This window comes from Martes martes (assembly GCF_963455335.1).
Source record: "Martes martes genome assembly, chromosome: 14".
NCBI classification, from domain to species: Eukaryota; Metazoa; Chordata; class Mammalia; order Carnivora; family Mustelidae; genus Martes; species Martes martes.
The window spans coordinates 47894424-47912138 of record NC_137902.1 but is presented as its reverse complement, the minus strand read 5'-3'; the positions used below and the strand labels follow the sequence as shown (position 1 = coordinate 47912138).

At 57.9% G+C, this 17715-nt stretch overlaps 1 protein-coding gene across 1 annotated transcript in view; it reads left to right on the top strand.

Moving 5' to 3' along the window:
- The window catches only part of LOC308354923 (zinc finger MIZ domain-containing protein 1-like), a 139027-nt gene that overhangs the window by 63410 nt on the left and 57902 nt on the right, over window positions 1-17715 (top strand). Inside the window, exon 3 of the mRNA XM_080822745.1 lies at window positions 3336-3433. The gene's annotated coding sequence lies outside the window, so the exon portion shown is untranslated. The remainder of the gene's footprint in view (window positions 1-3335; window positions 3434-17715) is intronic.

Below are 17715 nucleotides of genomic sequence, written 5' to 3'. Positions count from 1 at the left end.
GTTGGACAGCATGCTACGTGACCTTCAGCAAAGCCCACTCCTCACCCCTGACTCATGGTCTCTTTGGGTGGGCCCAGCTCATCTCTGGGATACCTCCCCAGCCCCAAGAGGTCAGTGGGGTGCCCACTTCTGCCCATTGAGAGGACCCCAGCATGCTCTGAACAAAGCGAGAAAATGGGGGTGGAGCCCCGTTTACTGTCACAAGGTTGGTGCTGGCACGTGAGGATTTGTGCGGAATGAATGGTTTAATCAGAGGGGACTTCACGCAGTGTCCACCCTTGGTCACCCCTGCTGTCTGAGGCTCTGCATCAGAGAAAAGGCTCCTGGGCCCTCCAGAGCAGGACCCGGGAGCACTGGTTGCGGGCTCATACCTGCAACAGCGCTGGACTGTCGGGGTTCATATCCTGCCTGTGTGACCGCGGGCTGGCTTCTGAACCTTGCTGTGACTGTGTCCTCGCCTGTTAAAATAGGCAGGGTACCTACCTTGGAGGTTGTGGGGAGGTTAAATGAGTTCATTCACATCAAGTACTTAGAATGGTACCAGGTCAAGGCCCGTTAATGTTAGATATTATGTTCATTGGCAGTTGCATCACTGTTATTGATCAGAGGCCGACTGGCCAGGAACTCATGAAGCTCTGGCCTCTGGGCCCCACCCCTGCACCGCCCTGGGGAAAGTGGGAGTTCTGCGGGCGGCTGTGGAGTGTTCTAGGTGGGGCGGGCAGCAGGTTGATGTCGGGAACATTCCTGTGTGAGCATCCCTGGTAAATGGTTTAGAGAGGCCTGGACTCCTGAGGCTCTAGGAATGTGCTGGTGTTTCTTTTCTCATTTTAAATAAGTATCTGTAGTTCTATATATATTTCTAAAGAGGACCCCGAAATAGTATATGCCTCAGGCCCCATGAGCCTGGACCACCCCCTGCTTATTCCTGTTGCCTTTACTGCAGTTCGGAGGCCTGGCCCTGTGTGGCCTGGCTCGGGGCCTCGGGGATGGAGGGACCTGGCTTCTCACCTTGTAGGCTTGGCCCTGAGCACCCCAGACTGCGAGCCACACTGCACACCCCAGGCTGAGGGAGCCCTAAGGAGAGCAAGCAGGGAGAATGGGACCCTGAAGGAGCCGCTGGACGCGCATAGCCCAGAGCCCCATGCCTGTGGGCAAACGTCCCTGCACTGCCGGCCAGAGCCCTGTTCCTCCTCCTCCCCTGCCCCTTCTTCTGTGCTATGTGGGCCCCAGTGGGCAGGCACAAGGGGCGGTTGGGGTCGTGGGAAGCAGGTTGCTGAGTTGGAACAGTTGCCCCTGAGGCTGTCACCAGGGTGGCTGGCTGTGTGCCAAGTCCTGGGTTTCATGCCGGGTGGAAGCCCAGCCTGGTCCCTGCCCTCTGAGAGCTCGCAAGGTAGCTGGAACCACAAGATTGACACCTGGAAGGGAAAAGAGTGGGCAGGAGGAGGTGGGATTAGACCCTGTTGCATCAGACATCATAGAGACAGAAGTTGATCGAGCTCACAGGTCATGAGGGCTACACACTTGGGGAGGGCTTCCTGGAGGATGGGCCCTCACCTGGAAAGCCCCCTGGAGGAGTGGGGGCTATGGACCCTCGCCCCTCCACCAGCGGAGGGGCCTCTCAGCCTGGGCTCTGACAGGGACATTTATAACTCACAGCTGTGCGGTCCTGGGCCCAACTGACTGTGGTAAACCGATCAGCCTTCAGGAAGTCAGTCCCGAGGCCACTCCCCACCCCGACCCCACACTCTCCTTCACCTCCTGACACCCACATCCTGTTCTCAGCGGGAGGGGCAGGCGCCCGGGCACTGGGCTGGGGGCCCAGTCAGGGTCTCCAACCTGCGGGCAGAGTGGGGAAAGACGGAGGGCCTCAGTGAGGCCCAAGAACCACAAGGCTAGGCCTCTGGGGTCATCGGGCTCTACCCCTCATGGCATACCTGGGAACACTTATTCCATTCTGGAACACCAGGATGGACACCCAGGGCCACAGGAGCTCAGAGGGGGAGGCATTCTGTGCTTTCAAATCTAACCAGAGAAGAGATTGTGCTTTTAGCCCCTGCTGACCAACTTTGGCCTGAAGGAGCCTGGTGCAAGGGGCAGATGGGAACCAGAGATCTCAAAGGATACTGAGAAAAGATGCCATCTTGGACCCTGGTCCTCGAGTGTGGCCTGCAGCCCTCCACTGGGACACCCCATCCTGGGGCCCCATTCCTCACCAGGCCTAGTGCCCACCTGCCTAGCTTCTCACAGCCAGGTTCACCTGTGGGGAGAGAAATGGTCTCGCCCAGTGTTGTGAAGAAAGGACATTATTAAGTTTCTAGCACATCATGACTGTGACCTCCTTATACTTCCCCTGACCTTATTTGCTAGTGGATTCTGGGGCCCTGTGAGCCGTCTACCCCTCCCCATGACTCTTTCTGTGCGAGGAGAGGGCTGATAAGCAACAGTGAGTTTGCCAAAGCTTGGCCCGTGTAACTCCGGTAGCCTGTGACAAGATTCTGGAATTTGGTAGTAAGTGAAAGACATACACTTTTCTTTCATCGGTCGTATACTTATTAAGGGATATTGGCAATATGTAATGAGCATATCAGATGGGCTCTTTCATGGATATGATCAATTTGGGCAAGGCCAGATTTATTGAAGCTAAAAAAAAAAAGGTGACTTGAAGTAAAGGTAAATATTAATTAAGTCAAAAATATGTATGTTAGTTAAGCCACTGTCCAGACGGGACTCAGCTGGGACCAAGAGTCACGAAGGGCAGCAAGTGAGCTAGTTTTCTGAAGAGGGGGACACACATAAAATGGCCCCACGTGCTGGCGAGAGATCTGGTGAGCAGTTCATACCGAGGAAGGAATTCAGGCAGGGGTCAGAGAGCGGCTTCAGAAGTGGCTGCCGGCCGGCCCTGTGAGATAATTCCGCGGAGCCAGGCACGGCAGAGAGGAGACGCTGTGGGGGCCTGTAGCCGGCTAAAAATACCCCGACAGCTTCTCCCTGTCACCCTGCCTAGGGGCCGCACAGGAAGGCCATGGCCTTCTGCTTTTCTCACCAGGAGGAAAAAAGACAACGACACAAATCTCCCGAGCACCAGAAGAAACAAAACTTAAATATGTGTTTTAGTCTTAAAGATTCCCACCAGGAGGGGTTGGCTGGCTCGTGGCCGTGCCGCAGGGTGGGGGAGACGGGGCCCTGGATAAATCAGGCATCCCAGGGTGTGCATCAGTGGCCCGAGAGGCCGCGGAGATTAGCCTGGCCGTGGGGGAACGGAGGTGGGGGGAGTGGACTGCAGTCTTTGTCCCTGGCTATTCACACGTGTCCCGTCCCTGTCCCTGTGTACCCAGGACGAGGAGGAGGAGGAGCCGCTGGGTGTCAGACTGATGCTGTGAGGGGTGTGAGGAAGAGAGCCGCCGTCCGTCCCTCAGCTACCAGACCTAGAAAGGTAACAGCAGACCCCTGCTGCATGCGTGCTACCCGGCCACCTTCACCTGCCTGGCCAGGGGCCTGGTCAGGCAGCTGGTCACCATGGAGCTGGCTGAGCTGAGGGTCATCAGTCTCCACATCCAGCCCCTGACCCAGGCTGTCGGGCTTCCGTAACTCCTCGTGTGTGTCTGGTACAAAATGCCTCTGGGCTTCAGTTTGTCCATCTCGGAAATGGATCACGGTTTTAGTTCAGTTCTTGAGGATTCTGTGCCTCCGTTGGACCTGATGGTTATGTGGAGTTAATCTGGCTCAACAGCCTGGTTCTGTTTGAACTCTGTGGGTGTGGCCAGGGGTCCAGCCCCTGTGGATGGAACGTTAAGGGCACACATCAGCAGGGCTCGATGGGGCTTGAGAAGAGAGGGCTTTCCGAGGCAGAACTGGCCAGACATGTGAGTCGTTGGAAATGTGGCCATGATCTCCTTTGTGGCAGTATTTGAAACTTCAAATCGATTTCCCTGATCGCTCTGGGCAGGAATAATTATCTGCATGTTTATACTGCAAGACCTAAGCACAGGGAAGTTAGCGGTCACACAGCAAGCTCAGCTCACACCATCGAGGCTCAACTCAATCCTGTCTGCTGGTATCCATTTCTGCACTTCGAATCTCACTACACTGCTCTGGTCTTGCCCACTCACCACACAGAAGTCTGCCTGTCGAGCCTAAGCAACCACTAGTCTTTATTGTGTGACTGTGGTGAGACCCATCCCTCTGTCCATCCCTACATCCGTCATCCATCCTCTAACGTAGCCATCTTTCCATCCATCCATCCTCCCACCCAACCATGCCCACGTCACTCCTCCCTCCGTCCATCCATCTACTCCTCTGTTCACCCACCTATCTTTCCAGCCATCCATTTACTCATTATTAGCTCACACATCCAACACTCACTGACTCCTATACCAAGCCAGGCCTACACTAAGGGCTGGGTTTGGAGGATAGGTATCAGATCCAGCCCTGCCCTGAGATGTTGCAGTTTGCAATGGAGGCAGGCCCAACTCCGTAAGTTCAGCGCTCAAGGCTTGTGTCGTATCTCTGACTACACAGGGAAGGGAGGAGAAGAGGCCTTGTGCAGTTTCTGCAGGCAGGCAGTCAGGGAAGGCTTCCCGGAAGAAGTGGCATCATTCATTTACTCATATCCCAAGTGTTCGTTAGGAAATTCTCCGTGCAGGGACCTGCTTGATGTTTTGGAGACCCAGCAGGAGATAAAATGATCAAGACCTCCTTTCCTCATGGTGTTTACATTCTCATGAAGAGGCATGGACAGAAAAGACCTAAAATGTGATATATATTATGTCCGGTGATGCCAAGTACTAAGAAGGGAAGTTAGTGGAGTAAAGGAACAGAGTCTGCCGGATGGGGTGAAGTGGACGTCCTCGGACCAAGGAGGATCACAGAAGGCCTCTGACAAGGCAGCCTTTGAACAGAGACGTAAATGGAAGGAGGGAGTAAGACTAGAGCTTGGCACATTCAAGGAAGGAGCCGGGATGCCATGTGGCTGCAGCGAAGTGAGGGGCTGGGAAATCCCCTGGGGGGACCCACTCATGGAGGAAGGCAAGAGTGGAGCAGGGAGGTGGCCGGGACCCAGGTAGAGGTGGTGGCAGCTGGGTCTAGAGCCAGCAGGGGAAGGGGCTGGGAACCGCAAGAGTCCGAATGACTCCGAAGACCTTGTAGACAGGAGTGCGTGTGGATTAGAGGTGTCGAGGAGAGAAGACGGGGACAGTCAAGGAAGGCTCTTGGGTTTGGGACAAGAGCCACTGGTAGAACAAAGGTGGTCATTTGCTCAGCCACGGGTGATGGTGGGGGAGGGCTGAAGGAAGCTGAGGAGCGTGTCTTAGACACATGAACTTGGAGATGCCTTTGAGACACCCGAGTGGGAAGCTTGAGTGGGCAGTTGGGTACAAGAGTCTGGGAGATGGAGAGGACCCGACTGGGGATAGAAGTGTGGGAGCTGCTGTGCACCGAAGAGGTTGCAAGCCATGAGGCTGATGAGGTCACGTCGGGAGCGAATGGAGAGGGAGCTGATAAGAAGCCTGAGTCCGAGTCACAAGCATCCAGCCCTTGGAGGGAGAGAAGGCAGGGTGGGGATGGCAAAGGAGACGGAGAAGGTGCAGCCAGAGGCATGGGAGAACTGAGACAGCAGGCTCTCAATGGATGAGGAGAATTTTGCTGGCAAAGCAGGGAAAAGACACTCCAGGTGGAGGGAACAGCATAGAAAAGGCTCAGGGGCCTCAGTCAATGAGCCATATTTGGAGAGGGGTAGAAGAGAGGGAGGAGAAACCAGAGCAGCTTTCCCGTCCACATGTGGCCACACAGGGGCAAGGCCCATGAGCATCTGGGCTGAGTGTGAGCCCGTGTCCAAGAACCCTCTGTGTCACCTGGGCCAGCGTTCCCTGGTCTCAGTGGAGTCTCCTGCCCCGATCTCTGCACACTTGGCACTTTCTTTAAAGAAGTTTCCACCTGTCCTGACCTCCCACCTCCTCTGTGAGGTTCTTGGGCTCAGGAGACCTCCCCCTTGCCTGGAGCACTTGTCTGAAAACACAGGGCTCAAGGCAGCCGCTTGGAGCTGCCTGCAGGGGGAGGGGCACCCAGCAGCTTCCCATTGAATCTCTAAGCACTGCTGGATCCTTTATCTTAAAAGAAACCGTAGAAACTTCCTGACTATGAGTGTGTGTCAGAGCTGCCCGCTCACCAGTTAGAGCAGAGGAGCTCGCTGCCTTTGGTGGGCCATTGTGTGTGAATTTGATGGGGGAAGGCATCCTCTTTTGTGAGTCCGTGGGGCTTCACACTCCCTCACAGCAGCAGATGCCCACGGCTCTGTCAGGGAAGGCTGCAGAGCTGCGCTGCTGCCCAGGGGCAGGGCAGGTGCACGTGGTCGGGGCCCAGGAGTGGGACGGGAGGTAGGGTGAGCATGAATCCATCTGGGGGCCTCCCGGGGGGCACAGTCCAGCACATCTATCTGAGTGCACAGCCTCGTAAGCCCGGGATTCAGCCAAGGCTTGGGAGACTTCTCCCCACTGATGATAGGATGGAGCCACGCAGGGACTTGGCGGCCCCCAGTCCTTCTAGGAGATGCACCCTTGACTCTGCACTGGGGACTGGGGAGCCATGGGAAGCCGCTCTGATGCTGCCCAGCTCTGTGGCAGGAGGCTGTGGGTAATCTAATTAGTGTTCCGGGCGGATGGGACAAGTAATCCTGTGCCTTTAGACTCACTTTTCTTTAAACCTGTCCCCACCCAATCTCTCCCTAAATCCTTCCACTGCCTGGGTGATGTCGGGTGGGAGTGGGCTTATCTCCATTGAACAGATGGGTAAAGCAGGGCTAGAGAGGAAGAAGCTTGCATGATATCACGGCTACTAAGTGGCAGGGCAGAGCTCTGAACCGATTCCTTCTGAATCCTGAGCCCAGACTCATACCTCTGCCCGCCACCATCTCCCAGGTTCTCCTACAATATCCCAGCTGGCAGGCACTCTTATGTGAGCCTCAGCGTCAAATTCCTCATTTTGCAGATGAGGAAACAGAGGCCCAGAGAAGGTGAGATACTTGCCCAGGGCCACACAGCAAGCCAAGGGCAGAACCTGTACCAGAATCTGCTCTGGCCCCCTGCGTCCGCCCAGCCCCAGCCCCCACTAGCAGGTGCAAGGATGAGGTCCCAGACCCTGCCCACTTCCTCTTGGAGCACCCACTGCCTTCTGTCCTCCAGCAGCCTTTGGCACTCGCTCTGGTTGAAGGCACCAAGTTCCTCATCAGAAGGCTCCATTGTGCCTATTGTTTAAATATAGATTACTAATGAAATGCCTTTTCATTGCCTTCCCAGTGAATAGTTTCCGTGTAAAGTTAATTTGCAGTGTTATGTAAATTCTGTTTAACTTCAATCAAGTTTCTAATTATGTTTTTACCGCAGTAATTCCCATTTGATTTGTCATCTCCTGTTAGGTATTTAATGTTCGGTGGGCGGGTGTGTGTTCCCTCTGCCTCTCGGTTTTCCAGGGCCCTCTCCTTCTCTGACCCCGGCTCCCTTCTGTCTTTCTGCTTCTCCCTCCTGCCTTCCCATCCCTGCCCCTTGCTTCTGGGTTATTACCCACATCGTCTGCTTCTCCTTGCTCCTTCCTTCCTTTCTTCCCCTCCACTCTTTCTGGCTGTGTCTGCCCTCCTCTCCTCCTCCCCTCTACCTCCCTCCCGCCTGCCCTCCTTCCTGCCGCCAGCTCTCCTGGCCCCCATCTCTGTTTCTCCAACCTCTCCTCTCCTCTCTTTCTCTCTGTGTTTCTCCCATCTCTCTCCACCCTCCCCCACCCCACCTGCTCTCTCTTTCTTCCCTCCTGCCCTTGCTCTCCCCCACCCACACTGTCTTCCCCCCTCGTCCACGCACCCTGGAGACCCTCCCAGAAGCTGCCTGGGGCAGTGGGGGTGTACATCCCTGGGGACCCCTTGTCCGGGGCTTTGTAGAGGACCGGCCAGCCCAGCGCCCGGCCCCAGGGACTTGGGGTTCTGGTTAGAACATAGACGCTGGAAGCGCGCTGTCAGGGAGCAGATCCCGGCCTGCCCCATATTAACCCTGTGACCTTCAGGTTGCTGAGCCCTTGTCTGTCGCATGGGGTGACAGCATCACCTACCTAGTGGAGTGGCTGTGAGGATTCGGTGATACAGCAAAGGCTGAAGGACTTACCCAGGCCTAGCCGGAAGTGGCTTCTATCTGAGAACTCCCAGCCACGCCCCTCGTCTCTTTGTCGCCTTCCTGAGGTGTCTGGGAGGTGGGTTTCTGTGTCCGCTGGCCTGCTGGGAGTCAGGCCTGAGGCCAGGGCAATGGGCTGATGGCATCCCCTCCCCCCACCAGCGGGTCTCGGCCCTGCCTGTCAAGAGACATGATCCCCTTCTCCCTAAGTGGGCTGTGGGGACAGGCCTGCCATTCTAGGGAAGTATCTGAGACACAGAGCCCCAAAGCTGGAAGAGCCCTCAAAACCCCGGCCCGCAGACCTTTCCCGAAAAACAGACCAAAGGCAGAGCTGCTTCAGACCCCCCCTTCTCCCACCCTTTCTCCTCCCTGGATGCCCCCCCGGGCCGGCCACGGAGTCCTGCTGCAAAACCCGTCTCTGGTACGAGGCCTTGACAGGTCTGCCGCTGACTCACATGGAGCCTCCTCCCAGAGCCGCGGCCCCCCTCCTGCCTCACATCCAAATGCTGGGCTCGGGGTTTCTTCCTGGCTGGGCGGCCACGGTTTCCCAGCAGGCAGCTGCCCTCTGGGTGGGGAGGGCGGAAGAAAAACACCCCACGGAGGCCAGCGCTGGGCGCAGGCTCCTCCCCCTCCTTCCCCCCTTTCCTCCCCACCCCCACCCCCTCTCCACCCTCTTCCCATCCAGCATGGCTCTGGTGCGTCCAGGAAGCAGAAAACAAGTGTTTGGAGAAGGCATTCTTCTGGGTGAAGAAAGGCAGGCCCAGTCACTTGTCCTTCAGAGACATGGGAACCTGAGCTGACCCAGTCCCTGCCCTGCTGGGCCACATGACCACCTGACCCACTGCGAGTGTGTGTGTGTGTGTGTGTGTGTGTCCGTGTCTGGTCCAGGAAACCTTAGCCAGTCACGTGGCTGCTTTCCCTGTTTGTCTAAGTAAGCAGTTCAGGCCGGCTGCAGCCAGAAGGCTGAGACATGGAGTCAGGGGAGGGGGTCACACCGGCCTGGGTGGTGGACACCCAGGATCACTGGGGACAGAGGGGGCAGCCCTAGGCTTCTTGGGCCTCTAGACGTGGTGTGGGGAGGCCCGGCCCGGGAATGGCCCAGCTTCCGATCTCCTGCCCTCCTTGGACCCCTCCTACCTCCATCTGTGCAGAAGTCTTGGCTTTGCTGACTATAGGAAATGCTGACATTTCCCAGCCCTGAAATGTCCTCTGACCAGGAAGGGCTCAAGAGGTCAGGACCCCAGCCTCGCAGAGGGGCATGTGCGGATGCACCCGCCATCTGTCACGTGCCCTGGAGCGTGCTGCTGAGTGCTGGCCCCTCAGCAGGAAAGCCCAAGTCAGGCCTTCCCATATGCATCCAGCAGGCCACTGATTAATTCAACAGGTAGGCGTTAAGCACCTGCTGTGTGTCAGGACCCGGGCTGGGCTGAGCAAGGAGTAGGGTCATCGGAACACAGATCTTCTGGAACTTCTGTGGAACCCTGCCCCTCTGACATATTTTCTTCCTGTTGGATGGGCGGGATCGCCTGTGACTGCAAAGACCCCTTGCCCCCGTCATGAAGCAGCCATGTCCCATGCCACTGCCACTCTAGGAGAATGGGCCTCCTGCACCTGCAGGGCATAACCAGCAAGGTTCAGAGATGGTGCCTAGACTGAGTGGCTGGGGGGAGAGTCCCTTTCCTCCAGAGTGATGAGAACCAGAGCAGATGTAGGCAGAGTACAGAACCCTTGAACCCTGGAGACTTCAGGGCCTTCTCTGAGGCCCCCTGGGTGGAGAGCCCCAGGGGAAGTGGGCCTCCTCCAGATTTACCCAGCCAACTTGGCATGTCTTAGCTATAGAAAACACAGTCCTGCTGGGACTTGGAGGAGCAGGAGGGCTGTGGGGGCCCATAGGGCTGTGCCTCTGAGAGCCCCACCTGGGTTCAAGTGTCTCTTTGCCCCCTTTCTCCCTGCTCCTTCTCTTTCTCCTTCTTTTGACCAACATTTCCTGGCAGCCAAGTCTGTGCCAGGCCTATGCTCAGTACAAGGCCCATCCCTGGCCCTGGAGTGCTCCCTGCAAAGCCAGCATCAAGCAACATCTCAGCGTGGACCAAGGATCCAGGCTAAGCCAAAGATAGGGAGGCTGCCATTGGATGCCCGTCAGGGTGTGGCTGACCCCACAGACTACCCTGGGCTCTGGGCAAGCTTAGGCATACTTTCCCCAGGGGGGCTGACAGCTGAACCCAGCAGGTGCCCACGATAAGGGGCACAGAGAGCAGACATCTGAGCCACACAGAGCATTGTCAGACCTTGCTTCTGTTGCAATAGGATTTAGGGGTATTCAGCCTGGAAGAGTCCCACCAGCTCATGAGCCCAAGGCTATTCTATTATAACCAGGAACCTCCTATTCAAGAAGGGGATGGAAGTTGGTGGGCCAGTGGCTGAGCTGGTGATACAGGCCAACCATCCTGCCACCCACAACTGAATATGGATCCTAGATGGGGTAGGTATGAAGGTACTAGGCAAAAGTCCCAGAATGCCCCCTAGGCAGTGTGTCCCTGGCCTTAGCTTGCATGTCCCCAAGGTCAGGAAACTCACGATTGCCCCATGGCGGTCTTCATAACTCTTCCTGGTGACTTGTCCCTTGCTACCCACCAGGCTGGAGTCTGGCTTCTCTCTTCTATCCTGCTCACCTCGGGCCCATAGACCTTAGGCCTTTGGCGTCCCTGACAGAATCCCCCAGGCAGAGCATCAAGCTGGGGCCACGGACAGCCCCATCATGGTGTGTTTGATTGAAGTAATATGGATAAGTCACTGCCAAAGTGAGCGCCTGCCGAAGGGATCAGACCCATCCCACGATGGCCTCCAGGGAGGTTCTTAGACTGCCTACGGTGCATGCAGGAGACCTTGCTCCCAGCTCTGTCCCTGTTCCTGGGGTGATGTCAGGCAGGGCCCAGCCCCAGTCAGACCCAAACCACCTCCCCTCTGTGCTCCTCCCCAACACTGTCCCCGGTAGGTTTACAGCAGGCTGGAGGAGCGTTCTGGATGTTCTGGCCTGTCTGCTTTCGGAGGCGCCTGTTTGCCCAGCAGCCTTGAGAGAGACCTGGGGTGCTGGGACTGTCCAAAGCCTGTACCTTAGGAAACCAGGAGGAGCAGGGTTGGGGGCTAAGGACCTTTGTTCAAGCCTTTTACCCCTCCCTGGGCCAGGCCACCAACCTCGATGCTCCCACCACATCCCCACTTATGGACAGGTGAGTTTCCAGCTCCTGAGACACAGGGAATAGGTTGGGTTCACCCGAAGGCCATAGGTGGGCCCACAGCTACTGGGCCAAGCTTCCAGCCGACCACCCCCACTCCCCGCCCCAGACCCCTGACACATGTAAGGATGCAGGTGTGCAAAGCTGGGAATGGGATGGAGGGCTCGCACCCTGGGTCCAGGCCAGGGTCAGACAAGGTGCTGTTCCGGGGTTGGGCTGCGCTGCCCAGCGGGAGTACCATGCCTTCTGCGGAAGGGGGCTCTGCCCCCCCTCATCTCTCACCAGTGGGAATTTCTGCCTCTGAGGCCTGACAGCTATCCCTTCTTCGACTTCTCCCCTTATCCTCATCCCTCCCTCATGGCTCCTCAGAATTCAAACTGCCCCTCTGCCCCGAGTGGGGGAAGACGGTGCTTCCAGGCCTCCCAGGAGGGGCTGGTTCCTGCAGCCCCCACTCAGCTAGGCCCAGAGTTGTGTGCTGCTGGGTGGCAATCCCACTGCTGCTTTTGTGGAGTCCTCTTGCTAGGAAACCAGTAGCCGGAGGTCTAGAGGTCAGAAGCCAGAGGCCACCGAGCAGGCCAGGGCAGTCTGCCCCACTCTTGCCCCAGAAAATCTGAGCGTTTGTGAGGAGGCCCTCCCCACCCTGCATCTCTCCCAGGCCGGGTGCGGCCAGTGGGACAGGAAGCCGGGGAAGGCCTGGAGGATGGGACTCAGGGTGGTCTGGGCCTGAGCCAGGGATGAGGCAAAGCCCAACCCCGGTCTGGCCCCAGGGTCACAGGCACACAGGTCACCCACCCGAAAGGAAACCCTGCCCGGCACCCCCTTTGTCCCACCCCGTGTTTCCCGCGGGTGGCGCTTCTACTATTTCCCGTGGGAGCTGCTGCCAGGAATCATACCCTCTTGAGAAAGGAAGCCAGGCCTCAGGCTCTCAGGCTGCCCTGCCTCTGACCTGCTCTGATCCCCTCCTAGGTCCTCCCTCGGGTGGAAGCTTTGGGCCCACGCCCATGCCTCACCCACACATGCTGATGACTTATCTTCTCCCAGACAGTCGGTCACCTTTAGCAACTGGCAAGAGAAACCTCATCGTAGGGCTAGGCCTGGGAGCCCAGAGACCAGGCTTCATGGTCTAGGATCCACCACGAGCTTGCTTGTACACCCGGGCAAGTCAGTCCACCACTCTGGCCTCAGCTGTAGAAAGAAAAGAGAGAAGCAGCAGCTCTGCCCCACTAAGAGCATCCCATGAGATGAAGGATTTGGGGGTAGGATAAATTTATACCCTATGGTTTGGGGATTAACTAACCTGGAGCCTCTGTCATGTATCCCAGACATTGGTCTCCAGCCCAGCCAGAGTGTGTTGTCTGTGCTAAGCCCCAAGGAAGGAGATAGATATGGGTGGCTGCTGGTGTCCCCATGGTGGATGAGGGTGACGATGCTGGCATGACCCCTCTCTGGGTCATCCCAGGTCTGGGACAACAGTGCAGGGGCGAAGCTGGGGATCTGCCCCCAGGAAGGAGCCTGCCTTTCTCCCTCCTCCCAGGGGCTGAGTGATGGTGCACACAGGGGTCTCTGCATACTGTGATCAGGCAGGAGGGCCAGGGGAGCAGGCCTGGGGACCAGAAACCAGGAAGGGGACCCTGTGCCACCAATCTCCTGTCCTCCTCCTCCCTCCTGGCAGGCACTCAGACGCCTTTGGTTTTCCTTCATGTTGTGATGTTGAGCCCAAGGCGCAGGGAGACCCGAGGTAATACCGTGAGCTCTGAGTGCCTCTGTAGTCCTCTGTGCAGGCGCCGCTCTAAAGTCTGTCTACAGAAATGCATATTCCCCATCTCTGTGAAGTCATTGCTCCCCTTACCCCCATTTCTCAGGGAGAAAACGGAGGCACAGGGAGATGAACCAGCCTGTCGAGGTGGTTATGCTGGGCTTTGAACTGGCAGCCGGTCCCAGAGTCCGTGCCCTTGGCTACTGCGCTGCCCTGCTTCTCTGACGCGTGGCCCCCTCCCCAAGCCTACACCCAGCTCAGTATCAGCAGGGGGTACAACCTGGGGTGTCACCTGCTCCCAAAGCGGGGCAGGGGGAAGGTCAGGACGCCAAGTGAGAGGATCCGAGTTCCCATGAGATCAGAGAGGCTCACAGACTCGGAGCTACGCTGAGCCGGTAGACCAGCTGAGAGCTTGTAGGCAGCCGGGACACCCAGAGGTCAATGCGGCCCAGCCCCTCCCTGTGGTGTGGTCACAGCTCAGCCCCCACAGCCTTGGACACCTCACCCCCTGAGCCTCGCCGTCTGGATCTGCCACATGGACCTTTCAGAGCCAGCTGTGAGGAGTCCTTCGTATTCAGGGAGCACAGCGTCTGAGCCCCCACAGCCCCTTGGTGGGTGTTCATTTCTTCCCCAGTGCATCAGGCTGGTGGCACCAAAGACATTCCTGGCAGCGGGATTAATATGGGCAGGGGTGCAGATGTGGGAGACCCAGACATGGTTAGGGAAAGGTTACAGGTCAGAGACAGGCTGAGGCCTTGAATATTAGGCTAAAGAGTTAGAACTGAGCCTCGTAGACAATGGGGAGCCACGGAAGGCTCTTGGACAGAGGAGAAACGCATTGTTGGGGACAAGAAGCAGCAGCAGGGAAGGCTGGTGTGTTCATCCAGGTATGGGACTCTGATTCAAAAGGAGCCATGTGGCTAAGGTTGACCCAAGTGGGTGGCTTGGCAGGCCTCCGTTTTCCTCCTATAAACTGGGTCCGTGGTCCCCAGGGTGCTAGCCATCGCAGGCGGGAGGTCTGCAGGCACCACAGGGAGGGGCCCGGGTTAGCGCTCATGCCTCTTCCTCTGCATGTCCCTGAGTCCGTGTCCTTCCTCCTTAGGCTGGTCTGGGTTTCCTACCCAGCCCTGGGTGGGGCCCCACAGCTCCTTCCTCCCTCTGTGGCTTTCTGGTCCTGAACAGGAGGGGCCTCGGGGTTGCAGTGGGCCGTGGGGTGTGAGCCAGGGTGGGGACATTGGTGGTGGGTGGAGTCACGGGATGGGTGGCCATGAGTCAGGAATTGCTGGGCCCGTGTGTCATCAGGCTGCGTGCTGTCCTGGCCTCCCTGGGCCTTCTGCCTCCTCTCTCCCGCCCGCATCTGCACCGTGGGCTGCTCTGCCGGGCTGACGGTGCTGTTTCCAAGAGCTCAGAGCCACGTTGGAGAAGTCAGGGCACCTAGACTCCAGGTCCCAGGCTCCCCCAACACTCACTGCTCCTGGACACGTCCCCTCCCTCCCTGAGCCACACTTTCTCTGGATTGGAGAGAGGGTGGGGCTAACCAGAGGCTCTCACCCCTGCTGCCCCAGGGCTCTAGAGCAGCCCTGAAAAATAGCACATCACCGCCCAGTTCCGTCACATTCCTGGGGCAGGGCTTGGTTGGGCACCCGTGCTCTGGGGGGCCTGTGGTGGGCTGCGCCGTCCACGCGGGGGGCCCCGCCTGTGGATTCCGGAGCTCTGGGCCTACACCCAACCTAGCTGTGCCACTTTCCAACACCGGGAGCAGCTGACTTCATGTCTCCGAGCTTCGGCTTCCTCATCTGTGAAATAGGGGTGCCGGGACCGCTCTGTAGCATTGCTGTGGGGACTGAATGGGGCAACCAGTGCTCAGTGTCACATAGAGCCGTGCCTGGGCTGGATGTGGAAGGTGCCGTGCAAGGGGTCAGCTGCTGTGTTCTCTGACCTAAAGCTGTTTTCACCCTGCGCCTCCCCTCACTGCTCCTCATGTATCTGGCAAACATTCCAGGGGCCAATGCTGGGCGCTGTGGACAACGGGAAGAAGACACCCATCTTGGGGACTGGTCTCAGCCCCTCTCTTTCGCTTGTCCAGGGGTCCAGTCCCAGAGGTCAAGTTCTGTACCAAAGATTGATGGGCACATGAGAGGTGGCTCCCTCCAAAATCCCCTGAAGTTGCTAGGCTGAGGGACCCCTTCCATCTGAAAGAAGGCAAGGAGACCCCAGACTCCAGGAAGAAGGAGGTCCCTGGCACCTCAGCTAGGAAGCAGCTGCAGAGGTCCTCGTGCCTCCTGCCAGGAACCTGGGATACGCTCTGGGTGTGTGATGGCTCCCACAGGGCTGGGCTCCGGGGCTGCCCAGGGTCAGCCAAGGCTGGCAGCTTATGGGACAAAACGGGGACCTCCTCACAGCATGTCACCTGGCCTGGCCACCTCCTCCATCTCCCAGAGCTCCTCCTGCAGGCCTGGGGATTAGGCAGACATCATCCTCTCACATTACACATGGAGGATGAGACCTCCTGGGATGGGGAGGCTTGGGCTCAGGTAATGGAGGGTAAAAGGGCAAAGGCGGGGTTGGAATCCCCCTCCATTCAAGCAGGGTTGGGAGGAGACAGTCAGACTTCCCTGGGCAACTGCCTGAGTAAGCATCCTGGGATGGGCTGCAGAGGACAGCGTGATGATTAACATGCCCGGCGGCCCCCCTCCCCAGCCTTCCCAGCAGCAACCCTGCAGACCACCGCTGGGCTGCTTGTTGACTGGAAGACTGGTCTTCCTACAAACAGCAAGAGCCCCTGTGACCTCCAAGGGCAGGAGTTGAGCCACGCATTTTTCCCAGTTAGACCTCCTCCCTCCCCATTATACCATAGTGTGAACATGGCAGGGGTAGGTGGGGAATTTGGCTAAGGCCATGTGGCTTGCAAACAGCAGAACCTGGATTTCATCTGGGCCTGGTCACATCAGTGCCTCAGCTCAAACCCATTACCTCCCGCCATCAAGACCAGGGCTTTCCTTTGTCTGGCGTTTGTAAATCTGGGCCTCAGCCATCACCTCAGACTGACCTGGCCCTCACGTGGCCATGATCCCAGAGGGACGCCTGTTTGTGGAGGCTATGACTGCCAGGGGCTGGCCCTGGCCCCGGAGAGGGGTCACCAGGAATGCTCAGTGCTAGGCAGTGTGCGGGTTCCACGGGGAGTCCCTGGGCCATTCAGCCTCTCGACCTGCACGCCCACTTCCTTGGTGCCCAGGCTGTCCATGGAGCTGCCCAGCCCTGTGCCAGCCATGGATGAAATGTCAGCTCAGCTAATCCTTCAGCCAATGTTAGTCCAAATAAAGAGACTGGGACCTGAAGGGACAGGTGACTTGCTCATGAGGTCCTTCTCCCTGGTCCAGGCTCAGCACCAGAACTGACCCACTCTTTGGTTCTTATCTTGGTCTTGGGCCCATCCCTGTACCTCTTGGGACTTATGTCCCCTCCCCGGTAAGGTGGCAGGCTGAGACTGAAGACTTCCAAGGACTCTTCTGAGAGCCTCTGTCAGCCTCGGTTAATGCTGTAGAGGCATTGGCTGGTGGGGGAGGGGGCACCTGGGGGGTGGGGATAAGGGGTATTCCTCCCCGCTTGCCTTCCGATGGGCAGCACAGGACCAGGTGACAGGTTCTGAGACACCCCAAGTAGAGTCAGCAGAGGTGAGAGACAATGTCCCTAAGGGAGGGCCATTGATAGAAAATTCCATTTAGATCCTCAGCACTGGAAGTGGCAAGTACCTAGGTGGGAGCCAGGGGCCATGGTTTGGCCCAGCCCACCTGGGTACCCCTCTAGGCAAGATCCTAGCCCCTGGAAGGGAGAGGCTATGCCCAGCCCCAAGGGGCTGGTGGGAGAGTGGGTGCAGAAGGAGCACCCCGTACAGAGCCGACTCCTAGAAGGTGCCCAGCACCTTTGGCCGTTGCATGGAAAGGGATTGGGATGGGACCAGGGGTCCCTCAGGAAGGCCATCTCTGGGGAACAGACCCCCTCGACCTGCTCCTGAGTCTGCCCTAGGAGGGGCCTGAAGCCAGGGTTCATCTTCACAGAGTCCTTCTCTGTGATAAGAGAGCCCGTGTCTTTCCCCAGGCAAGTCTGCACTTGGCGACACACCGAAGCCAGTGATAACGACAGTCCGTTTACGGAGCATTTCCCACACTGGTGCGGAACAGGTCTGCCCTTGTTGAGGCCTTATAGCTCTGACAGGAGGGCCTACTATCATCCCCATTTCACAGATGAGGAAACCAAAGCCCAGAGAGGCCCTGTTTCTCTCCCAGCACCGCAGCTCAGGAAGCAGTGGAGCGGAGGCCCCGAGTCTTCTGTCAGAACCCACAGCCGCACCGTGTCCCCTCAGGCTGTGTTGTGTCCTTGCCCCTTTGCACAAGCCCAACACCAAGGGGCTGGGCGGCTTGGTGGGGTGAGATCCACCTGTGTGCCCTGTGAGCCTGAGCTCCTCTGAGGGGCCAGATAGGTGAGCGCTGTCCCTTGGGACCTGGCCATGCCCACTACTAGTGAGGACAGTGGTTCTGCGAGGGCTCCCTGGAGGAGGTGCCACTCCATCTTTCCCTGG